Source organism: Balaenoptera physalus, assembly GCF_965194825.1.
Source record: "Balaenoptera physalus genome assembly, chromosome: 1".
NCBI lineage: Eukaryota > Metazoa > Chordata > Mammalia > Artiodactyla > Balaenopteridae > Balaenoptera > Balaenoptera physalus.
The window spans coordinates 189,309,939-189,335,782 of NC_138882.1; the positions used below are offsets into that span (position 1 = coordinate 189,309,939).

A 25,844-nucleotide genomic window follows, 5' to 3' on the forward strand; every position below is an offset into this window, starting at 1 on the left:
AAAAGGTGGAAGCAACACAAATGTCCACCAACTGATGACCGGATATGCAAAATGTGTAAATCCATTTGACCTTAAATATTAATTGACCTTAAAAAGGAAGGAAATCCTGTCATAGGCTACAACATGGATGAACCTTGAGAACATTATGCTAAGTGAAATAAGCCAGTCACAAGAAGACAAATACTGTGTGATTCCACTTATATGAGGTACCAAGAGTACCTCAAATTCATAGAAACAGGAAGTAGAATGGTGGATGCCAAAGGCTGGGGGAGGGGGAAATGGAGTTGCTGTTTAATGGGGACAGAGTTCCAATTTTGCAAGAGGAAAAGAGTTAGGGAGCTGGATGGTGGTGATAATTGCACAACATCATGAATGTACTTAACACTAGTGTACACTTAAAAATGGTTAAGATGTTGTTACGTTCTAACTCGAAAAGATACATGCACCCCAATGTTCACAGCAGCACTATTCACAATAGCCAGGACATGGAAGCAACCTAAATGTCCATTGACAGATGAATGGATAAAGAAGATGTGAGATACACACACACACACACACACACACACACACACACACACACACACAATGGACTATTACTCAGCCATAAAAAAGAATGAAATAATGCCATTTGCAGCAACATGGATGGATCTAGAGATTATCATACTAAGTGAAGTAAGTCGGACAAATATCATATGATATCACTTATATGTGGAACCTTAAAAAATGATACAAATGAACTTATTTACAAAACAGAAACAGATTCACAGACATAGAAAACAAACATGGTTACTAAAGGGGAAAGGTGGGGAGGAGGGATAAATTAGGAGTTTGGGATTAACATATACACACTACTATATATAAAATAGATAAGCAACAAGGACCTACTGTATAGCATACGGAACTATATTCAACATCTTGTAATAACCTATAATGGAAAAGAATCTAAGAAAGAATATATATATTATATATATATATATAAAATATATATATCTGAATCACTTTGCTGTACACCTGAAACTAACACAACAATGTAAATCAACTATACTTCAATTTAAAGAAAAAAGAAAAAAAAAGATGGACTCAATGTGTCCCCCCAAAACTCATATATTGAAATGCTAACCCCCAAAGTGATGGTTTTAGGAGGTGGGTCTTTGAGAGGTAATTAGATCATGAGGGTGGAGCCCTCATGAATATAATTAGTGCCGTTATAGAAGAAACACGAGAGAGATGATCTCTTTTTCGCTGCCACGTGACTACACAATAAGACAGCTGTCTGCAAACCAGGAAGAGGGCTCTCATCAGACACCAGCTCTACCAGCTCCCTGATCTTGGACTTCCCAGCCTCCAGAACTGTAAGAAATGTCTGCTGTTGAAGCAGCCTTGTCTAGAGTATTCTGTTTTCTCAGCCCAAGATCACGAAGACAAACTTCTGAGACAAGCACCAAAGACTGTTCCCACACTGACCTCAGCCCGCTTTGTCACAGAGCGGTTTTCTCAAACGGTTCACGTGCTCCTGCAGCTGCTCCTGCCCCCCAGCTTGGCTCACACACATGTCCGTGCTACTCCACGCCATCCACCCGCTTGGAAGACCATCACTACGGAACCAGGCAGACCCTCCGGAGCCCTCTGCACGTTCTCCATCACCTTAAACACCTAACTAAGCAACCACAGGGCGCAGTCCCTCACCTTTCCGTGAGCTCGTGTTAGACTTTGAAACAAACCCTCCCCGTGTGCCTGGCGCCCTAATGCAGACACCTAGCAACCGATTAAAAACTTTGGTGAGAAAGGGCACCCCGTGTACCCCCAAACAGTGGCCCGAGACCCACGCAGCCCATCAGGTTTCTCTTTTTCTCTGCACAGATGTGTGGCTGCCTGCTCCTGGGCTACTCTGAACCAGCTGTCCGTCATCCAGGGCAATTCTCCTCCCTGGACTCTAAGGCAGCAGGCCCAGAAAACACCCTAAAACCTCCAGAGCATCAACGTTTCAAGAAGAAAATGTCTGTAGATGACACCAGCTGCAGAATGTTCTCCACACCCCTCCCACTGCACACGTCCGCACTCAAGCCCGCCATCCTCCAAGGCCGAGACCTCGGAGGTCTCCTGGACTCCGCCCTGACTCCTGGTTGGCTGTCAGGCTCACCTCCCAAGACAATCTCCACCCCACTGCCTTCTGCACCCTCTCACCTGTCCCCTCCACCACCCCCATCGCCTTTCCAGAACACTCCCCACCCACAGGGTCGTTCCCCTCCTGGTCTGGCATGAAGTCCTCTGACCGCGGGGCACACACCCTCCATCCATTCGGGATCTCACCTTCGCCTTCCTCTCCACCTGCATGCCCCCCTCGCCCTGGGAACCCCTCAGCTGGGGTCACCCGACCCTAATGCAGAACTGAACCACGTCTGGTTCCCCCTGTCCTTCTTCACACCCTCGGAACTCTTCCAGCAACCTGCCTGGGACGCCTCCTCCACCGCCCCGAGAACTCTCCTGCACTCCATCAGTGCTTGGGCAAATCTTTCTACCATTTACCGACAACTCCAGGAAATGCAGGCTCCACACGTGCTGGCTTAAGATAGAACAGTGGTTCTTAACAGGGGTGATTTTACCCCCAGGGGATATTTGGCCAGGTCTGGGGACATTTTTGGTGGTCACAACCGGGGTGACATCCAGTGGGTGGAGGCCTGGGATGCTGCAAAAAAATTATCCTGCCCATAAGGTCAACAGTGCAAGGTTGAGAAAGCCAGAGACAGAGTGGGCTTCGGATGAAAGGATGCAGTGCATCCCTGGGACAAAACCGCCTTCGTGTGGCCAGAAGCACAACCCCGGACACCCGTATCTGTGACTCTGTGTCAGGGCAAGGCCACGCCTGGAGGGAGGCGGCTGAGTAGGAACTCAGTGCACATCCCAACACTGTCACCAGCCTCCCCTGTCATCCTGAGCAAGACATTCGGCCTCTCGCATTCGGGCATGAGGTTTCCATGTCTATAAAACAAAGAGTCGAAGGAGATCAGCTCTTCCCCAAAGTGGTCTGGACAGATCCTTAAGCACCTGAAAAACTGTTTCTGAGTTTGGGGAAATATTATACCCCCTCCTAGAGACTCCCAGGGCCCATCCGCGTCTTAAAGGCTCTGAGAAGTCTTGCAGGCGAGGAGCTTGGCAGATTTCTACTCTAGTGGTTCCCACCCTGTTAGAGAAGGGGACGTTCTTCCCACACATTTCCCTGCCACATCCTGAGGGACAGCAGTTTGGAGGGCCTCTGAATCTCTCTTGGCTCTGCTGCTTCTCGATTCTACAACGAGCAGGGCCCTGCCTCCTCCCATAGCCATGTTTCTCTGGCTCTAAAGGAGGCGTGGAAGCGTGCTGCTGAGCTGCATGTTCTACAGGGTGATACAAGGGGCTGCTTCCTGCTCTGCCAACTCTCTGTGGGGCCGCCCCTGCCCCCAAGACCCCCGAGGGTAGTGGACCAAGGTCAGGGGCTTGCTTTTTTGGTGGGTCATCTTGGCTGGTTCTGAGCCTCGCTGGGCCTGTCCTCTTAATCTAGCCCAGGGTTTGGCAAACGATGATGCCATGGGCCAATCTGGCCCATGGCCTGTTTTTGTAAATAAAGTTTTATTGGCACACAGCCACTCCCTTTGGTTTACAGGTTGCCTCTGGCATTCCTTCTCGCCCGCTATACCAGCAGAGTCAAGTAGTTGCAACAGGCCTAAATATTTACTATCTGGCCCTTAGAGTTTGAGAACCTTTGATCTAGACCTTAAGAAATGGTGTCTACCACGGTGTCTACAGGGGCCAAACTTCTCCCCCAAACTCCTCCAAGAGCCTGTTCTACCATCCCCAGGCCCCCGTGTCCACGTGTACCTGGATGACACACAGTGACCAAAGCACCGGAAAGAAGAGCCAGGATCCTGCCGTCTGCCCACCCCACGCCCAAGCCATCCGTCCCCTGCACCCGCATGTCCTCCGCCACAGCCTCCCCTGGACCCCAGTGATGCCCCTCCCTTCACAAACCAGAGCTCATTTACAGCACAATATATCAGCCTTTTCTTGGTTATGCACCCCATTTGCCAACTTTTAAGCACGTATCCTCTGAAAGACATATATTGTGCATGCATTATACTCACATGCTTCTGTATCGATAGATGACATGCATTATGAAACACACACCCAAAAAGACAGAAATTAAACAGGAGGAAATAAAAGTAAAAATAAAGCTACAAATTTCTACCCACACCCTGGCAGACCATCTTAGAAGCGGCCACTCTGGAGGCGGCTGGCTCACGGTGTCACTCGGCGCCCCCAGGTGCTCAGCAGTCGGACAAGGGGGCTCCGCTCTTCCCCAACCAGCGGCAGCAGATAAGGATAGGACTCATCCTGACACCCAGCCCTGAGCGTCTGCCCCAGAAGACCCGGGCGGGGGAGGCCTGCGATCTCAGCACCCAGGAGCCTCGCCCACCTGGCTGCAGCAGGAAGGGGAGGATTAAGGACCCCCCCAGAGAAGGCGCCAGCAGCTCCCAAGGCAGTGAACACCACGGCGCATCCAGGGGGATTTTTATGTTTTGACTCAGAGGCAATAAGTCTTTCAAATTAAACCAACGCAGACTAAACTGCAGTAATGAGGAAAGCCCCTTCCAAACCGTCGGCGGGGGGTTACCACCGCCAGGCGAGTGGGAGGGAAGACGGCTGCCGGCGGGGCTGGGGAGCCGGGGGCAGGGGAGCAAGGGTGACCTCGCCCAGCGGCTCCTTTCTGGAAGGTGGGCACCGCAGCTGCAAGAGAGCCAGTGGGCACGGCAGCTTTGGGGGTCCTCAGACTCGCCCCCCCAGTTCCTGGGCTGGGGCCCCCACCCCTCACTCCCATCATTCCAGGCCAGCCCGTCCACCAGGAAAACATTGGGCCAGAGGCAGGCAGTGACCCTAGAGGAGGGAGGTCCCATCTCACCTTCTTAGCCACTGCTCAGGGGGCCATTGGGGCCACCATTCCGACCCCACCCACTGACTTTCTGCCGGCACGTCGGGCGGCTCCGAGGGGTGATGCTTCCTTACCCAAGAAATCTCATGAGCACCAAAGGCCCCCCCCACCAAGCAACCAAAGGCAGGCAGAGCAAATTCAGCCCCACAGAGAATATTCTGCTGGACCGCTCCAATGCCAGCCGCCAGCCCAGCCGCGCTCCTGGCGACAGACGGGACACAGGAGGTGCGGGGGGTGGCGGGCGGGTTACTATGACCTCACAGACCTCAGACTCCTTGTAGCATCTTCTCTGCTCCTGGGAGGAGCCAGGGCAGACGAGGGGATCCGGATACCTCTTCCCTCGAGTTTTTATGGAGAAAAAAAATTCAACCGCAGGGAGTTTTGTGCCAGCCCAGGAAGCAGGGCCACCCAAGTGAAAAGGCGGCCTCACCGGGCAGCCAGCTGCTTTTAGAAACACACCCTGCTCGTCCGCCACAAACATTAGTCGGCAGCTAAAAGAGGGAAGTGAACGAAACAGCTCTCCGGATAAGACGAGGGCTGAGAGGATGCTGGGGGCAAAGCTAATGATAGGATCCAACTCCGCCACCCAAATGTGTCCAGACAGCCTCATATGGAGAGGGCCGCGGGGGTGAGCGTGCCAGGCTGTCACAGGACGAAGCGGGAGGGGGAAGGGGCTCCCCCCACCCCACGCCCGGGGCCCGGGGCCAGGCTCTGCGCTGGGCCCACCTGAGGTCCTGGCCCCAGGCCCCTTCCCAGCCGGCCTCCAGCCCAGCCCGGCCCAGGCTTCGCTAGGGGTCTTCCCAAACGCTCATCTGATTGCACTGCTTCCCTGATTAAAACCATCTGGAGGGCATCCACGAGACACACAGGTCACCTAGGCAAGTTTACCAAGTGCCTGCTATGTACCAGGCACGGGGCCACCTCAAGGATGATGGTCAAACTCTCACATATGAAGGCGTTTTATGACCCGGTTCTGACTGCCTTCCTGGCCTCATCCCGGCCCCCTTCCCTGCCCCTGCCCTTCCCGAACACCCACCAGAAGAAAATATGCACGCTGTCCCTAACAAGTTGGGGTGGGCAGCTGAGCCATCTGCCCAGCACCGGGCTTCTCTTGTTCTGGTGATGCAGCTCGATTCTGTCTTGGACTCCCTGACCCCACTCCTGCCCCCGGCCTCTAGGGGTGGGTACACAGCCTCGGTCTGCTGCATGGGGACATCACCCACCCTTGTGACAGTGAGTATGCAGGCCAGTCAGAGCCAGTCCTGAAATTTTTTTGCTCAAATGACCTTCTGAGAATGAGGCCAGGAAGAAAGAAAACAGATGCTTAAACAGAGAGAGGTAATTACTGATGCCAGGGTTTGAGCTTCTGGATCCAGCTGTGCCTGAAATCCCTTGACTTTTTAGCCGCTTACAGTTCAGCAAACCACTTGCCTTTTGCTTAGGCTGTGTGGATTGAGTTTTTTTATCTCTTGCAACTGGAAAGTTCTAACCGACCCAAAAAGCCAAGCTTTTTAAAGACTCCACTCTTTTGCTCATGCTGTTTCTTCCACCTGCAACGTCCAGGCTTTCTTATCAGGCTTTTTCCCGTGTGTACTTTGAGATTGGACTCAGATTCCCTCTGGAAAGCCTTCCCAATCTCTCCCCAGTGTCATTTCGATGCCCCTATGCTGTGTCTTACGCTGTTGTACCCATGTGCTCTTTCCGTCTGTTCACGCGTTCCTCAAATATGTGCTGGACAGCCAAGCCCTGGCCCTCAGTCAGCTCGGTCCAGGTAGAGAGATGCTGTGACTACTGATTTTCTCACCTGTCCCGCCCTCCTTGCAGGCAGGGACCAGGCTGCTCTCACCGGGCACACAGCAGGATAATGTCTGCAGAAGGAGGGAGCAACCCTGCCTCTTGGTGGTGTACCTTATCCACGGCCACATTGTGTGCGATGAAGGGGCAGAAATCCAAGCCCGTCCAGGAGCAAACCCCGGACCATCCGTCTATCCAGAACCCGGCCACCCTCACCACCTCACTGCTCCCTCCCTGGCCTCAGCACCAGCTTCCTCTGCCCTGACTGCCCTGTGGTTTTGCTGGGGGGGGCGGGCAGGGGGGAGGAGGTGCCTCACAGCCCCGCCTCCTGCACCTCCTAGTTCCTCCCCCCTGACCCTCCCACGTTGTGTCCTGCCTCACTGGCCTTCTGGCTGTTCCTGCCACACGCCAAGCTCCTACCTCAGGGCCTTTGCACTTCCCAAGCCCTCTGCCTGGTACACTGAGCCTGGGTACCCAGATGGCTATTCCCTCACTTCCATCAGGCCTCTGCTCAGGATGCCTCATCACAGAGACCTTTTCCAGCCACGCTACTTTAAATGGCCACTGTTCTTTGCCCCCAGAACTCCTGCCTCCACACTTTCCAATGACATCCACTTGGTTGTCTGCTTAGGACCTGTCCCCCTATAAGAACACCTGTCTCATGAGGACAGGTGTCTTGTTCACTGCTGTGTCCCAGGGCCTGGAGCAGCGCCTGGCACATAGTAGGTGCTCAGGGAATACCTGTTGAATGAGAGTGGCTCTTTCCGTTCTGAGAAGCCACTTGCCCTCACCACCATGCTCCGCAGAAGCAGGGTCTAGGGTCCCCTCCTACACCACTTTCCTAAATGGGGTGGTCAGGCACCCATATATCTGCCCCCGACCTGCTCTGGAACCTTCCCCCAACTGACCTGCAGACCCCTTATTCCTTGAGAACTCAGTCCCCAAACACGGCAAGAGCTCATTCCTTCACAGCCCAAACCATCCTCAGTGTGCCCAGCCGGCTGGTACCCAGAGACAGGGGCAGCCTCGGTCCCTTCCCTCCTCCCGCACCGGGTCCTCTCTGCTGGAAACCCGGGGCAGAAGCAGCTCCGCCAGCTATACATCCCGAGCCCCGGCGCCCCAGCTCCCAGTGTCCACATAAGCCCTCCATTCAGGGGGCAGCAGCCGGCGGGGCGGGGCGCTGGCTCCCAGACGGGGCTCCCGCGGCCCCCCACTGCCCGCTGGCACAGACCGGCTCACGAGATGCCTCCCATCACAGCCCCATCCCTGCCGCCCTCACCCACTCGGTTTTCCAGGAAAGAATGTGTCTGGTCTGGCCCCGACAATGCCGGCCCCGAGACACGGAGAACAGACTTGTCCCAAACACGACTGTCTGGACGTTGTCTGGCCCCATGTCGGCTCTAAGAGGTCAGGGGTCACAGGAGTTATCGTCCCAGAGAGCTGTGGCTCCGAGGCGGTCACGCCCGTTCCCAGGGAGCGTCTGGGCGCCGGGCGCGATGCCGGCTGCCTCTGCACCGCCGGGAACCACACACAAAGTTCCCTTTATGGGAACAAGGCGGGCCTGGGCACTGGCAGTTTCGGCCTCAGGGAAACTCAGGTTTGGGTTTTCTCCGAGGGCACAACCGGGCCTTTGTCTTGACTTTGCCCATCCCCACCGGGGCTGGCCTCCTTGCTGGGTACACGGCGTCCAGGACTCAAGCCCTTCCAAGCTGACCCTTCTGAGGCTGGGCACCAACACACACCACCGAAGACAGCACAAGGGATGTCCCCCACCAAAACCTCACCGAGGCCCTACTACGCACTGAGCGACGGAATTGCAGTGGAACCTGCTACAGAGGAGGGTGGCAGATGTGACAAAGCTAATTAGGCCAATTCACTGATGCTGGGAATTGCTGAGAGCCCCACTACGTGCTGGTGCTGTACCTGCAAAGCGCCGTCCACCTGGAGCCCCTTTCAACTGCCTCCGACACACCAGCTAGTTAAGAAAAGCATGAACGTGTGATTACCCAGCAGGGCTTCAGCCCCCTACTTCGGTACACAAAAAAGATATGGCCTAAAAAACCTAGGAAAAAAGAAATGGAAAAAACACTAGGAATTGTGACCGAATGTAGCAACCAGGATGCCCCGGGGAAAAATTCAGGCGGCCGAGGGGAGCTGGTACACATCAAGCCTGCACGCGAACCCCTCTCTGGGGTCTGTATCCTGGTTCTCCTTCTTGCAGGAAAAGTCTCCCCCCGAATTTCCCACTGGCCACAGGGAGGAAGGATCCGAGAGGAGGGAGGCAAGAGGTCCACAGTCCCACAGTTCCGAGGTCCCACGGTTCCGAGGTCTGGCGCTCGGCCCCTGCCGTCTGCGAGCACTGCAGCAGAAAGGTATTGCTCATCACCATGGGAGCCCAGCAGCGGGATGTAGATGGTGTGGACATCATCAATTGTCTTGCTGAGGCCCAGGGTGCTTTAAGGATCTGCAAAGGCCACTTCCCCAGAATCTGCCCAGCTTGGGCTCCTGGTGCCCAAAGACCCAGGGGCGGCCAGGTGCGAGAAAGAAACCACCTCCTTGGAGGGAGATGGGCCTGGCGTTCTCCCTTCTCTGCTCTGTGCGCATCTGGGTTCCATGAAGCCTGAAAATTACGCCCAAGTTAAGCCCTCTGTGGCAGACAGGGTTCCAGGCCCGGGGGAGGGGCAATGCCGCCCAGCACTGACTCTGGGCACCAGGCGATGCCGGGGTCAGCCTTGCGCCCGGGCCACACAGCAAGCCTCTTCCAAGACCCACCATGATCTCTGCCAGCAGGCCCTGAGGGATGGCCCCCCAGGCCAGCCAGGGGGGAGAAACAGAAAAACCCCAGCGATTCTGCGGAAGGAGCGTGCCCTCGGCTTCAGCCCAGCAGGGGTCAGTCTGTTCCATCCAGACAGTCAAAGCTGCCAGCCCAGCTAGGACACTTCAGGGAGCGGAAAAGGTCGGATGCTCAGACCGAGGGTCGGGAGTGTGGACTTCCTCTCTCTGATGCGGCCAGGGGAAGGAGGGCCACCGGCAGGCGCATCCGGCAGGCGCTGCTGCAGGGGCGACACAGTCCTCGAAGGCCAGCGAGGGGAGGGGCCGCCCGCCTGCCCCTGCACACGCGCTGCCCCTCCGCAGACAGCATCAAAGAATGACGGCCAGACACTGTCACCGTGGGGAAGGTCACACGGGGGTCAGTGCCGGCAGCACGGGAAGGGAGTGACCTATTTCCAAGGCCCATTCAGGAACCTCCCTGCAAACCCAGACGTCTGACGCAGCCAGACAACAAAGGACAGGGGGCTGGCGGGGAGGGCTGGAGGTGTCTGATGGTCCAACGCGGCACGCCCCTCCATCACGGGGGCCCCCCCCACCGCTGCAGCTCGGCCTCCTGCTGACCATCGGAGCGGCCGGACCGGATGTACACCCCCGCCTGCATTAGCTCTCCTGACCCTCTGGATTATTCTGCCACTTTTTATACTCCGTGGAACCAGAGGTGATCCAGGCCTCTCCAGAATTCAGCCCAGGACCTCATAAGCACATCTCCCCCCAGCAATTATGCCACCTCTCACAAGGCTTTGAGAAACACGCGTCACCCTGGGTCTTATTCACAGAAACCCCTTCTCAATCAACCATCAAGTCAGGACTTTGAAATCCCACTTTGCCAAGAGGTCACATCACGATACAAACTGGGGAAGAATAACAAACGAGAATCTGTCGACAGCTTGTGAAAGTGAGAGACGGGCATGGGCTTTGGAGTTGACAGCCCGGAGTTCAAATCCCAGCTCTGACCCGTCCCCAGCTATGACCTGAGATGTTCTGGGCCTCAGTTTCCCCAGCTGCAAAGCAAGGACGTAACCACCTGTCTCACAGGGACGGTCTGAGGGTTTGGACGATGCTGGGACCACACGCGTCCTAGCGCCTGGTACACGCCGAGCGCTCGCTAACGACAAGCTACAGAGATGGGGCCAAGACAAAGAAGAAGGAGCCCAGGCACCAGGGACTAAGCCCCAAGGGTCTGGGTCGTTAGTAAAGAGCCACTCAGGACCCTCACGGGATGGGAGCTCAGGAAGAGCAGGCACTGAAACCCCCTGCCTGATGCCATTCCTAGGTGTGAGTTACCGGGGATGGCCTTTGCCCACCTGTGAGACAGACTCATCGTGGCTGCTCCCCCAGAGGGGGAGAGGCTGCAGTGAACAAATGAACAGTGAGGGCCCAGAACAGGGCCACACAGCGAGCACTTGGTCAGCAGTGCCCACTGGCACTGATCTTGCTGCTGCCGCATCCCCAGCCCCACTCTGCCCAGGGACTGTCCCCCAAGGTACCCGCTGCAGCTGAACAAACCTCTCCCGTGAACTTGGCAATGCCCCTGGCCAGGCCAATGCCCCCATCCCGTCTCTCACGACTCAGCATGATTCACGTCGTAACATCGCTGAGATCAGGCTGGTGTGGAAGTCCATGGCTCGTTACAGAGACAATCAGAATCTCACTACGGAATGGTGAACCTTCCTCTCGATGGGTCATAGATGTGATGAAATACAGCATCAACGAGCAGCCCATGTCTGTCTCCCGCACTGGTTCGTGAGCTTCTGGAACAGCTCTCTTACCCATTTTTGGCTGAATAGTCAGTGTTCACTAAAGGTCTGAGAACCGAACTGCTGAAACACCTCCCTCTCGGGTACCAAGGTGATGCCTGACAGGTCAGGGGGAGTTTAGATCAAGTGCAGGGCCTGCTGCCCCCCGAGAAAGGGCCCAGGTACTTGGAGGCCATTCTGTGCCATCCAGGATATTTGGAATTCCACCACACACACGTGCTTTCTTTGTCAAGACTTCTGGCTTCACCCTTCATGTACCACTAACCCAGAAACTCGACACTCTGAAGAATCGGCTAAGCCCAAGGAATGCAAATGTTTAAGGCCCACCGCCTGTGATGTCTCTGCAGACTAAACTGAGGAGGTTTAAGAGCCTTTTTCAGCTCTGTGTGTGTGTGTGTGTGTGTGTGTGTGTGTGTGTGTGTAGAAGAAGGTTCAAAAGAAAATAGGACTATTTCCAGTACCTGCAATTACACTGCTATCTGTCCCACTGCCTCGGCCTGGGGAGGGGGTCAGAGACTCAGGAACTGAGACGTGAACGGAGCAGAGGAGAAGCAAGATGACTATTTTTAAAGGTGAGGACGGTCTTCCACTGGAGCCTGAGCCCTCCCGGTCATGCCAACCTTTCATGAGCAGAGCTTCCTGTAATTCCGTTCCACGAAAACCAGCCACGGTGGGAGGTGTGGCTTCAAAAACACCAGTGATATAAACGAAAAGTCCCCACAAGGAAACAAGAGACACGGAGCCCACCATCCAGGGCACCGTCAAAAGGAAGGACGTGATCAGTGGGAGTGGGGGGCAGCCACACAGGGGTGCAGACAGGCCCTGCGGCCGGGATAAAGTGATGGCTGAAAACGAATCAGCTGATTCAGCCCCATCGTGTTCCAGGCACTGTCTTAGGTGCCGGGCTGCCTAACTAGGCAGATGGAGCCCCCGTCCTCGTGGAGACAGACAGTCCACAGAATCTGAGCCAATATGAGCTGATTAGATCAAAGATGCTAACTTTCCCATGGTCAGTGAAGAGGCTGGCTAGCTCATTCATTCATTCATTCCTCCAACAAGTTCCCACTGAGGCCCCACCAGGTCCCAGCCAGTGCGCTAGGCAGCCACCAGGACCTGACCATGATAACCGAGATCTCGCCCTGGAGGGTGTTTCAGGGGCTCCCACCACATCCCCCAAGACTCCCACGGCCCCTCCTGGATTCCTTACAAACCCCAAGGCCCAGCTCTGTATCACCAGTTCCCAGGGTGACGTGGGGTGAATCCACCTGGCTGGGGGAGGGAGGGAGGAGGTGTTACGGGTCGACCCTGAAGATAGAGATGCACCCAACATACAGAGGGCAGTTCTGGCGGAGAAACAATAATGGTTAATTATCACCCTCCAATCTATCTTATTGCTGCTATAACCTCCCTGCCTAGAACAATGGCCAGGACATAGTGGGTACTCAGTAAATACTTATAGAAGGAGGTTTCTGCCATGTAAATTTAAGAGGGAGGCAAACAGAAACCAAAGATGGGTGGGGGGGTGCCCAGAAACAGTGAGAATCAGACACCCACCTGGACATCTGGAGGCCTTGGCAGAGACCTCTGGCCCTGTCCTGAGCAGGTAAGTCTGGCTGTGCAAAAGAAGTCACCTGACCCAACGGGCGTGAAGCACGGACTCCTCTCCACCCTTCTGAGAGTCCTACCTCCGACTCCAGCACCAAGCAGGCAGGTGGCCAGCCCGGGGCCAGGCCCAGCCAGGGTCCTCCCAGGAGGTCTGGGGGTGGATGCTCGGGGACAGGAAAGGCGGGGAGGCAGCAGCTCGGGTGGCCACACTAGCGGGTGTGGACTCAGGCGCTCGCTCCAACTGAGCTGTCCTGTCTCCGCCCACCAGGCTGGACAGTGCTTTGAAGCCCCGCCCTTCGAGAAGTGGCCCTACCAACATCACCCCTGACCCAAACCACACCAGACACGCCTGGGCCTAGGGGGAGCCTGCACTTCAAAGCCCCAGAAAATCCATCACCCGCTGCCGCTGAAATCCAGCTGTGCTCTGCCCCTTCCCAGGCCCTGCGAGCCCCTCTCTCTGAGCCGGGTGGACACCTGAGGCCTTCTCCCCGCTCACAATCAGCCTCGCAGGCCAGGACTTCACCAAGCTCCTAACCCCGGGCGGCCCCCACCTCCTCCCCAACTTCAGAGGGGGACAGCGTCAGCCCGGGGTCCCGAGGGGGGAGGGGGGTGCACTGTCCTCGTCCTCCCAGACGGCCTCCTCTCCTGCAGTCCAAGGCCCCAGATGAGGAGTAGCCACTGGGGGTGAAGCCCTGCCCTGAGGGAGGTGCGGCGTGTCCCACGGGCAGGGTGAACGGCACCTGGCCGTGGTGGCCACGTCCGTCTCTCTCGCCAGCCTGCCGGGTCCACCCTCTGCCTGCAGCCCACGTGCCGCTGCTGCTTGGTGTCTTCTCTGCACTGTCCGCTCGGCTCCCACCTCCCAGTCCCCACCTACCCTCCAGGATGCGCTGCAGCCCACCCTGCCGGGGGCGGCCGGACCCTCCCACCCACCCAGATGCTCCAGGGCAGGCCCGGGGCACCGGGAGGTCCCAGAAGAGCCTGGGCGCAAAAACCCAACAACGGTTGGTCCCTCCTTGGAGCTGGCCCGGCTCCAGTCATGCTGCGTTATGATTACAGCTCACATGACTGTCCCCACCACGGACGGAAAATCCTCAGGGGTCCCTGCTGTGTCAGAGCCCGGCAGAGACACTGACCTGGGCGAGCCGCCCGAATTGCCAGACGACCAAAGATCAGTTCTCTGAATGAAGGAAACAACGGCCTCCGAGGCACCAGCCGCAGGTAATTAAGTCCTTCCTTTTGTCCTCTCGGTGATCCTCATGCCCATTCTTACACACGTGGAAACTGAGGCTCAAAGAGGCTAAGTCACCTACCCAGGATCCAGGATCAAAGCCAGAATCAAAACTCATGGTCTTCCCAGGCTGCTGGAAGCCTGACAGTAGAGGCGGGGGCGGCCTTGGGGACAAAGAGGAACATGGCCGGAGGGCCTCGCCTCCTACCTCCTGTCCCACCGCTGCCTGGAGATGCCTTGCCTTAGGCAGGGCCTACACTCCTGGGGAGGGAGCACAGAGAGGAGGCAGGGGCCAGAGGGGATGGACCGCACGGGCAGCGCAGACCCAGGGGGGCCAGACTGGGGGAGGCACGCGCGGCCACCTCCCCGGCCAAGGACCCAGGGCCATCAAGGGCCTCTGGGTTCCCACGTCCATCTTCGCCCCTCACCGCATCAACCCAGACCCCCTGGCCCCGCCCTCACCAGGCCACAGGAAGCGCCGGCTCCCCCCTGCCCACCATACACACACGCAGCATCTTCCCGGAAAGGAAGCGGGAGAGCAGAGGCTTCCTGTGGTCCCCACCTGGCTGTCAGGGGTGCGACCGTCCACGGCATCCCCTGGCTCCCCGCTGGCTCCCGGGGGACGCTTGGTCAGACCCTCCCACCCGCCCCGGACGCTCCAGGGCAGGCCCGGGGCACCGGGAAGTCCCAGAAGAGCCTGGGCGCAAAAACCCAACAACGGTTGGGACTCCCCTCAGGCCTTCGCCTGTGTCCCCCGCTTCCTGTCTGTGCGACCAGGGCAGGACGGAGCCCGGCACACGGACAGAGGCCGGAAGGTCAATGGAGAATAAAAAGCATCCACCCAAGAAGCCCACGGATCTGTGAGGGCTCAAAAAAACATCGGTCCCCTTTTGCCACAGGAAATCAGCTGCGTGCGGCTTCTAAACCGTCTTTTCCCACACGGTGGCCTGAAAATCTCTACCCCACACCTGCGCACGTGCACGCGCGCACGCGCACACACACACACACGTCACCCCTTCACCTCTTGACTTGCAAAGGCAATGAGTTTGAATTCTGCCTTCCACCCTGGATCCTGGACAAATTACTCAGCTTCTTTGCGCCTCAGTTCCCACATCTATAAAAATACCTAAACTGAAATACCAGACACCTAATACCAGACACCAAATACCAGACACCTAAAGTGAAAACCCTGGAGTCCTGTTGATTTTGATGATGGTATTTATTAAGCGCTTACTGCACACTGGGGACCATCTAAGCTCCTAAGCATATGCACATCCCCTGCCACCAGTGAAAGATCACTTCCCTTCTTCCCTTCCTCCTCTCTCTCCAGTTCTTACACATCTGAACGGCCAGCTTCAGTGTCACCTCCTCCAGGAAGCCTTCCTGGATTCACCTTCTGACCTCATCAAAATCCTCCAGAACTCCACTCACCTCTCATTGCCTTTATTACCCGCTGCCTAACATGATATTGTTTGAGAGTTATCAGTACATTTGCCCTTTTTCCTTTCCAGAAAGCACACGAAGCAAGCTCTCAAAGGCCAGGATTAAGGATTGTAAAGTCCAAGGCATGTTCCCTCCTCGGAGCAGGAAAGCGCATGGGTGGTAAGGCACCCACCCCACCTCAGGCCTTGGAGCCCAGTTACAGAAAGGACAGCACCTGGCAGTTCACCCACGTCAACCCATGCCATCCATGGGGTCCTCTGACACCCCCCTTTCACAGATGGGAAACTGAGGCCCAGGTCAGAGAGGCAGGAAGTACCACAGGAGGACTCCGGCCACCTCTGTCTGACTCCGAAGCCAGGTTCATAACTGCTCCAGCCCCTGCATCCAGACTAGATGCGGCTTCTGGGGCGGCATCCTCCAGAGAAGAAACCGTGGGCCAGAGACACCAGCCAGCAGAGCACCTGCGTTTGTGCTCTGAGGCACAGGGACACGTGGGGGCTCTGTGATCCCCAAACACTCCCAGACCTGTTGGGAAGCAGCGACTTCTCTGAGGCCCTGGATGCCCCCTCCATTGATCAGCCCCTTTGCCACGGCCCGTGCCCCCTCACCATCTGGCATGGCAGGAGCCCCAGGACCCAACCTCAATGCCAAGTCTGCTCTGCTTGGCCAGTGCCCACGCCAAACCAGCATGCAGACATCACACGGTGGAGCCTGTGTGGGCAGACACAGACACATACACACACACACACACCCCTTGCCCCTGGGGGCTGCCTCTCACCCCTTCCCCAGCAGAATCTACCGTGACTGGGCACACCACCATCTCCAACTCACCTGAAGCAGGTGGCCTGGCCATCTGGGCACTGTCTCTTTCCCAGGCCCAGTCCCTTGGGAGATGCAGCCAGCCCCAGGGCAGGCGAGGACGGCTGTCTCACCAGGCACCTTCCCCAGGTCCCGCTCCCCAACCCTGCAGGACAGGGCTGAACGGGGAAGAGCCTGCAGGACCCGGTGGCCGCTGCACCTCCCTGACCTCCCGCACCTGGTCCCCACTGGAAAATGACTAAGCGATTTCCACCTCGGAGCCCGCCTGGCAAGAGGCCCCGCTGGCCGCGGATCGGCACCAGGATGCCCGGAGCCACACGCAGTAAACCCATAATTGGCGAGTCCTCTTCTTGGGAAAGAAAACCCCCTCCATGTTTTGTTTTGTTTTGTTTTCCCCTTAAATGAAACAAATCCACCCACGTAGTTACTGGAAACTGAAGCATGTGAAACTGAACCGTTTGCAAAGAGAATTAGTCAGCAACCTTGTGAGCAGAGGAGCGGTCCCTCTGTGGGTGGAACTGCCTGTGCTCTCCAGGTTCCTGTCCAGAAGGGGAGCAGGGCAGCACTGACCTCCATGCCAGGTTCTCCAAAGTCCAGGTGATGCCCTGGGGGTGGGTCAGCGTGAGAATGCCTCGCCATCTGAGGGTGAGTCCACTGGCACCAGGTGGAGGGTGAAATGCACTTCTCACTACTGTACACGGGCAATGGTGATAAGCCCAGGCTCAGGGTCAGGCTCACTTCCAAATCCCACCCCCTGCAGTGAGTTGAACCTCCAGGTCTCAGTTTCCTCATCTGTAAAATGAGCATTACAGAACGTGCCAGGTGCGTTGTCAGATCACCAGAGACAATCCAGGGGAAGTTCTTTGTGCCTGGCGCTAGAGAGGCAGCCATAAATGCTGACTCTTGAGAAGGTGCCTTTCGTTGGGGAGCTAAGGAGGGCACCGACGTGACTGTCTTAGGGTTCTGTTCCTTGGAGCTCTGTCCCTCTTGGTGCAGTGGAATTTGCTGAGCTGGTTCCCAGCCCTGTTGCTTTATCCAGGCTGTGGCACAGCCAAGTAGGAACTGGGACAGGCCAGATGCCAGGAGGTACAGGTCTAGTCCCAGCGCCCTAAGCCCCAAGCTGGGGACTTCCCTGGTGGCGCAGTGGTTAAGAATCCGCCTGCCAATGCAGGGGACACGGGTTCGAGTCCTGGTCCGGGAAGATCCCACATGCCATGGAGCAACTAAGCCCGTGAGCCACAACTACTGAGCCTGCGCTCTAGAGCCTGTGAGCCACAACTACTGAGCCTGCACTCTAGAGCCCACGAGCCACAACTACTGAGCCCACGTGCTGCAACTACCGAAGCCCGCGCGCCTAGAGCCTGTGCTCTGCAGCAAGAGAAGCCACCGCAATGAGAAGCCCACGTACCACAACGAAGAGTAGCCCCCGCTCGCTGCAACTAGAGAAAGCCCGTGCTCAGCAACGAAGACCCAACACAGCCAAAAATAAGTAAATAAATAAGCCCCAAGCTGTGTGATTCCACTGGGTTCCTTGGCCCTGCCTCTCTCATCTGTACAGAAAGGGCACAAACATTCTATTCTGTGTTGTTTCTTTAAGAACAAACAAACAAAAAACCCACTAAGTTATTTAAGTTATTTGCCTACTTTAAAAAAAAAAAATTCTGGATTCCTGGCTTCTCTTAGGGGAGAAAGAAGTGGACGCTATAGTGCCCTGGACTCCACATCTCTGGGTGGGAGAGGCCCCCGCCTCTACAGGACACACGCATGCTTTGTGCCACAGTCCTCATTCCGCCTTATAGCCTTCCACTGGCTGCTTCATTTGCACCTCCTTCCTGGTCCCTGGGGCCATCTGAGTTTGTGACCCGGTTTAAAACCCGAATTTTATTTAGGAGCACAACCTCAGCCACTTGTCACTGGAAATATCCACAGGAAGTGTCCCTGGGGAAGGTAATTAAAGTCTGATGCTTAAGGCTGATTTTTCTCAGAGAAAAACATGACAATGTAAGAAGACTTATGCCCCACTGTGGCCAGGGGAAACCCAGGCAGGGGGCAGTAGTTTGCTGAAATTCTTTACGGGATTTACTAGAAAAAGAGCAGAAGCATGTGTCCAGGGTCCTGTCCTTCACTGCCCGAACTTCCCTCCCTCTCCTTTGGCTTCTGAAGCCAAAGAGGGCTCACTCTTCGGATCTCGCCCCTCTGGATGTGCAGAAGGTGGGCAGTGGGTCAAGACGCTGACAAGCACCCTTTAGGAGGGTTCCAGCACAGCTGCTCACAGGACGGGGAGCCCCCAGCTTTCCGAGCTGGGTGGCTATTTCGTTTATTTAAGGGGGCAGGAGAGAGAGGATTCAGCAGACACGGCTGAGCCTACTCACAGCTCAGCAGAGATGCTGAAACTGCCTAGTGGACGTTTGAGGATATTTTCAAGTTGTCTGGGTCCCTCCTGAAGGGAGAAGTCAAGACTCAGGATCTCCCGTTTCCCTGCCTCACCAATGACACTTGGCAAATTCAGCCTCCACTGCAAAGGGCCAGCCATGGCGACACAGCAGGGCGAGGCTGGACCTGCCTCGACCCCGCACTGCAGCATCAAGTGAACCCGTTCTCCCCTCCTTGCCTTGGCTCTCGTGCCTCCTCCACCTGGGGCACCCTTCATGGGCCCTCTCCTTTGCTTGGCTAAGGCTTCTCTCCTCCAGAAAGGTTTCTCCCCCACCATCCCCCTGGAGCACCCCAGGCACACCCGTATCACAGAACTTCCACTGTGCGGTCTCCTGGTGACTGCTGCCTCCTGACCCACTCCCCATCCCCGCCAGATCGTGAGCCTCCTTACGCCCTGAGGCCATGTGGGGCAGTGATTCAGAGCAGAGCACGGACTGGGTCTGCGTCCAGCTTGACTTCTTGGCTCTGTGTGATCCCAGGCAAATGATTTGATTTCTTGTGTGTGCTTCAGTTTTCCCATCTGTAAAATGGGCATAATAACCCCCACTCAACGGGGTTCTTGGGAGCAGTATAAATTAATGCACGGAAAGTGCCGAGAACGATGCTGGAACATAGCAGATGCTCAGTAAACATTAAGCAAACTGGTCTAAACACAGGAGGAAAGAGTGGTCCATGTGCGCACGTCTGCTGGGGATACGCACAGCCTCGAGCCCAGTTTGAGCAACTGGCACTCACTGTCCCTGGTCACCTCACCTTGGCATCCTCCACACAGCCCAAAACTCCACCTGAGCAGCCTTCAATAGGTTCTTTCCAAAACCGCACTGCTTCCGTGAGATGACAAGACGTGAGGTCGTCCAGTCCTCAAAACTCAGCTCATGGGCTTCCCTGGTGGCGCAGTGGTTAAGAATCTGCCTGCCAGTGCAGGGGACACGGGTTCGAGCCCTGGTCCGGGAAGATCCCACATGCTACGGAGCAACTAAGCCCGTGCACCACAACTACTAAAGCCCATGCGCCTAGAGCCCGTGAGCCACAACAAGAGAAGCCACCGCAGTGAGAAGCCCACGCACCGCAACAAAAGAAAGCCCACGCGCAGCAACGAAGACCCAACGTGGCCAAAACTAAATAAATAAAATAAATAAATTAAAAAAAACAAAACAAAAAACTCAGCTCATGAGCTGCTTGCCCAAGAAACCTCCATGATCGTACCTGCATACATTGCTACCAGCACTTACGGACTCAGGAAAACTGCAATCCCCCTACCTCGGTTCCCACCTGCAGAGAAATGAATCCTGCATTAGCTCCTACGGTTTACACTCTGAGCCTCGAAGAGACAGCCTCCCACTGCTACAATATCCAGAAAGGTTGGGTACTACCTGCTTTGTCTTATAAAAAATTCAGGGGAAGCAGTTACACCAACACAACATTTGGTCCTCAAGAGGTTCCCCGTGACTGAAGAAGGGAAAGCCGGCCCCACTTTTCGACTTTGTCTGAACACAGCTACTTTATCTGGCTAGGATTGAAGTGTGGTTCAATCCAAGGAGAGAAGTCCCCATGGAGGCTCCAAACCTACCTTCCTGGGAAGAAAACAGAGATCCCATCCTCAAACCCATAACATGGTGGATAAAACCACATCTTGTGCCCAACATGCGGTAACTCGGGCAGAACCATCTTGGGTGCTGCAGCTCACCCTGGTCCCGACCTTTATCTATTCCTACAGGTTTACTGACGCATGTTGCAGGGAGGGCAGAGGCAGGAGTGGGTGGGAGAAGACCACCCCTAATCTGCCTCTAGGAGAGTGGCTCCCAAAATTATTTTCAGCAGCTCCAATGATTTTCCCCCCAAATTAAGCCTTGTACAAAACTCTACCCCGCTCAAGAAAAAAAGAAAAGAGAAAAGTTGAAGTGCTCTGTTCAAACGGCCTTCCTGCTCTGTGTGGCGTTCCTGAGGCTCTGTGGGAAATCAGGGGCTGGGGAGGCGGTGTCCACACAGGCATGGGACGGAGCCCTGCACAGCCTCCCGAGCAGGGGGTCCCGGGACGCCCAGTGCCCCTTGTCAGAGCCGCCGAGGAAACAAGAGCACAGTTTTAACCCCCCAAAGCACAAGAGCCCCATCTGACCCTCCTGGGGCTTCGTTGTCATCCCTCAGCCCAATCTGTCCAGAAAGGAGGATGTCTTCCTGCGCGCAGCTGAGCCGAATGACTGGGTGGTGCCCACTGCCAGTGTGATGCGGAAGCGGGGCTCCAGACACTGGCCTCTGCCTTTGCCTGTGTTCACATTTTTCCATTAGGACTTCCCTGGCGGCGCAGTGGTTAAGAATCCGCCTGCCAAGGCAGGGGACACGGGTTCGAGCCCTGGTCCGGGAAGATCCCACATGCCGCGGAGCAACTAAGCCCGCGAGCCACAACTACTGAGCCCACGTGCCACAGCTACTGAAGCCCGCGCGCCTAGAGCCCGTGCTCCGCAGCAAGAGAAGCCACCGCAATGAGAAGCCCGCGCACCACAACCAAGAGTAGCCCCCGTTCGCTGCAACTAGAGAAAGCCCGCATGCAGCAACGAAGACCCAACGCAGCCAAAAATAAATAAATAAATAAATTTATTTAAAAAAATTTTTTTCCATTAAAAAATACATGTAAACACTGACTGCAAAGCAAAACCTCAGCAGAGTGAGACGCCCTGGGGGTGAGGAGGGGGAGACACCCCGGTCACGGCTCGGGACGCGGCTCAGACACGGCTTCCGGGTCGGCGCTGTCTGGACCCCTTCCAGGGCAGGCACCGTGGCAGCCGAGACAGAGGGGGCATTCAGGGAAGACTGGTGAATGAGGAAGGGATTTAAAAACCCTTTATCCCGAGCTGTCTAGACACCCCTGAGAGTGACACAATGGTGAGGAAGATGGGCTTTCTGGGGCCTTGGAGGGCACAAGGCAGGGGGTGCGGGGCAAAGAGACAAAGATATAAAATATACAAAACGGCTCAAAATTGGCCCAATACGCTGGAACTGCAAGGAACGGGCAGGGGGCGGGAAGGGGCGGGAAAGCCCTATCTTTTGAACCTCACACTTCTCCAAAGATGAGGAAGATTTTTTAAGGGGACCCTGACATTTATATATAATTTATACGTAATTAGAACAGATTTCACATTGGTGTCGCCCCTAAGGATGATCCTGCCAAGCTTCACAAAGGCAGGGTGACCGGCCTCATTACAGCTTCTTAAAAGCTCCAAACTGAGACCCTCAGACAAGCAAAACCCCTCCCTCCTCCAGAAATCCACAGAGGTGCCCCCAGCACTTGGCAGGGCCCCTCCCCTCTGAAAATCTGCCTTCCTCTGAATCCTCAGTTTAATCTCGGGGTTGCAGGAGGCTCCCTGCCATCAACCCAACAGGCAGATCCACCATCGAGGCCCGTTTCCCGTGTGGCCTTCCCACATGGGTGTGGGAGCTCACGGGGTCTCCCCATCAGCCCCCACTCCCGAGGGAAGGTGCAGGGCCACAGAGGAGCAGCACCACCCCAGCCAGAAGCCCCAACCTCAGTCAGACCTGCAGCCAAATCGCCAAGCAGACGGTTGATGATCTGCCCGGTGGGCACCCAGCGCATCCGGGCAAAAGGACTGGGGCACTGAACTGATGCTCTTAAGAGGCACTGGTCAGAGCGCTGACCCCACAGCAAATGGAGACAAAGTGTCTTGTTCATGCACACTTCACAGGAGCAATGTTTGGGGCAAATGAGGGCGGGGCTGCAAGGTCACCCCATACCCACTGACAACCCCTGGACCCGGCATTCAGGGCTCCCTCCCATACAGCAGCGTTCCCGTGATCCTCCTCGTGCCAGCCAGTACGTCCTCCTCGGGGTCACTCTGTGAAAACCCCCCAGCCTAGAGCAAACCCTTGTGGACAGCCACAGGAGGCCCTCTGCGCCGACTCAGCACACCCGGCAACAAGCCAGTGTTTCCTGCACACACCTGTCACCTCTACCTGCTCGACCCCAGACTCTTGAGAGCCCGGGACTGCGTCCCACACCTCCAGCGTGATGTCTGGCAAAGATTAAGCGCCCAATAAACGACGCGGTGTGTTCAGCAGTCACAGTAGAAAGAACACAGCTGTGGATCAGGCCAACCTTCTATCATCCACAGAGCCACGTCACCTCCGGCGGCACAGAAAATGTCTCTGACGCTCACTTCTCTCATCTGTGAATGTGGAGGTCATACCTGCTCACGGGTTGTTTGAAGGATGAGAAATCCGTCTATGGCAGAAAGTACAGTGCCTGGCACATGGGAGGCATTCGATATAAACTGAGACCATTTCTGGTAGAGTCATACACAGAGCAGACGGGAGTCAAGATACCCTCAACTAGGTGTTGGCGCAAGAATGGGAGGAAAAGGCAGGAAAATGTTGTCAGAGGGCTCCTACAACTACAGGGCCAGTGCGCTCTCGGGCAGTGACAGCGCAAGTTTCCCTCCCCCCGCCCCCAGCCCGGCCTCTGTGCCTGTCTACAAAGTGTCTCCTCACCCACAGTCATGGCACCACGGCCAAGGACCTAGTCAAGGGTGGACATAGAGCAAATGGCCCCACTGTTCATGGACACCGGTCAGGGCATCACTGACCCAAAGCAGGGCAGGAAGCTCTCGGTCACACCGCAGATGAGACAGAGACAGTCAGGTCTCAGAAAACTGGGAGGAAAGGGGAAGAGAAAGTGCCTGGCTAAAGCTGAAGCTCTGCTCCCAGACGGGCCAACAGGATTTGAAAGTGGCACCAAATTGCAACGCTGTCAGAGACCAATCCTGGAAACAGCTTCCACCTGGGGCGGCTGGGGGAGAAGGCGCGCCACGACCCCCAGCCTCTGAGCTGGTCTACAAAGACACATGTGGCACCGCTGCCTGAGATGGGGCGGGGGTGGGGAGGGGAGGTGCACAAAGTGAGCTTGAGACCAAGTCACTCCCTGAAGGCCACGTCACGGGCTTGGGAATTCACCCTAAGAGCAACGGATGCCGTTGATGGGCTTTAAGAAGGAAGTTGACATTGTCAGGTGCTCACTTTTAAAAGATCAGTGGAGGGACTTCCCTGGTGGTGCAGTGGTTAAGAATCCACCTGCCAATGCAAGGGACACGGGTTCGATCCCTGGTCCAGGAAGATCCCACATGCCGCAGAGCAACTAAGCCCATGTGCCACAACTACTGAGCCTGTGTGCCGCAACTACTGAGCCCACGTGCTGCAACTACTGAAGCCCACGCGCCTAGAGCCCGTGCTCTGCAACAAGAGAAGCCACCGCAATGAGAAGCCCGCTCGCCACAACTACAGAAAGCCCGCGCGCAGCAACGAAGACCCAATGCAGCCAAATAAATAAATTAAAATAAATAAATACCTGGTTTTTAAAAAATGGAAAAAATGAGGAACAATGAAAAAGTTCGCTGCCTGCAAGAGGGCAGTGGCTGGGTCTTTGGTGGCTATGGATACAGGGGGAAAGGCAGGTATCTGCAGTTTCCTGCTTTTTCCCGGTGAATGTTTTAAGACAAGCTCTTACTTCCACTTTCGAGTAGCCCCCAAGTGAGCCAGGAGGGGAAATCCAGCTTCCTTCTAGGGAACACTTCAATGTGCTGTGCCCAACATAATTAGCCAGAAGCCAGACACAAAAGGTCCCAGAGTGGATGATTCCATTTATAGGAAATGTACGGAATCGGCAAATCCATAGAGACAGAACGCAGACTGGTGCTTGCCAGGGACTGGGGGAGGGGCACGGGAAGTGACTGCTTAATGGGTACAAGGTTTCCGGTTGGAGTGAGAAAAACGTTCTGGAACCAGATGGAGGTGGGTGCACAGCATGGTGAATGTACTAAATGCCACTGAATTGCTTGCTTTAAAACGGCTAATTTTATGTTATGTGGACTTCACCTCAATTTAAAAAAAAAACCCATAGGGGCTTCTCTGTGGGCGCAGTGGTTAAGAATCCGCCTGCCGATGCAGGGGACATGGGTTTGAGCCCTGGTCCGGGAAGATCCCACATGCCGTGCAGCAACTAAGCCCGTGCACCACAACTGCTGAGCCTGCGCTCTAGAGCCCGCGAGCCACAACTACTGAAGCCCGTGAGCCACAACTACCGAAGCCTGCGTGCCTAGAGCCCGTGCTCCGCAACAAGAGAAGCCACCGCGATGAGAAGCCCGCGCACCGCAACGAAGAGTAGCCCCCGCTCGCTGCAACTAAAGCCCACGCACAGCAACAAAGACCCAACGCAGCCGAAAATAAATTAATTAATTAAAAAAACAAAAACAAAACAAAACAAAAAAAACCCCACAGTCAGCCAATATCACAGAGCACATCAGCATATGGAGACCTCCTGAAGTCTGGAGCCACCAATCCCTTTTCTGCTGGGGGGGGTGTCACCATTTCCCCTGAAACCTGGAGCCACTTCTGAGTCACATCAGCCCCCTACACCCTATGTATCAGGCCACAGGAGACATCTGACCCTCTGGCCTGTCTCTCAGCTCACTCGTTTCTGCTGCTTTCCTTCTTTGTGGCAGAGCTTGGTGATGAAGGGTGTAGACCCAGAAGAGCCAAGCTGCAGGGTTCAGCTCCCAGCTCCTGGGCAGCCCTGAACTCATCTCAGTTTCCTCATCTGTAAAATGGGGCAGCATCTACCTGCCCTACAGGCCTCACTGACATTATGAAGACTGAGCAACTTCACGCACACACGGCCCCTGGGAGTGCGCCCGCACAAGCCAGCCTCCGTTAGGTGGCTGTTGTGACCGTGCTCCGAGCCCAGCCTATGCCTGCATTCACGCTGCCCCTTCTCTACCTGATCTCTTGTGTGTGGCTATTCTTCCTACACTGGTGACTCCAACCCGTCCAAAGTGTCCAGCTTGGCGTTCAAGTGCCCCTAAGCCCATCCTGCCCATCCACCTACCCTCACATCTCCCACACTCCCTCCCGCGTCTGGGCTACAGGATAGGAGGCGTCCTGCAGGAAAACGGGTTCTCTTCCGACA

General features: G+C 55.8%; 1 protein-coding gene across 3 annotated transcripts in view; it reads right to left on the reverse strand.

Annotated features, from left to right (window-relative positions):
- The window catches only part of SPSB1 (splA/ryanodine receptor domain and SOCS box containing 1), a 69,870-nt gene that overhangs the window by 37,073 nt on the left and 6,953 nt on the right, over nt 1-25,844 (reverse strand). Inside the window, exon 1 of one of the 3 annotated variants that reach the window (XM_082461418.1) lies at nt 16,454-16,652. The exons of the other annotated variants lie outside the window; for them this stretch is intronic. The gene's annotated coding sequence lies outside the window, so the exon portion shown is untranslated. Of the gene's footprint in view, nt 1-16,453; nt 16,653-25,844 lie in introns of those variants that run through there. 3 annotated transcript variants of the gene reach the window in all.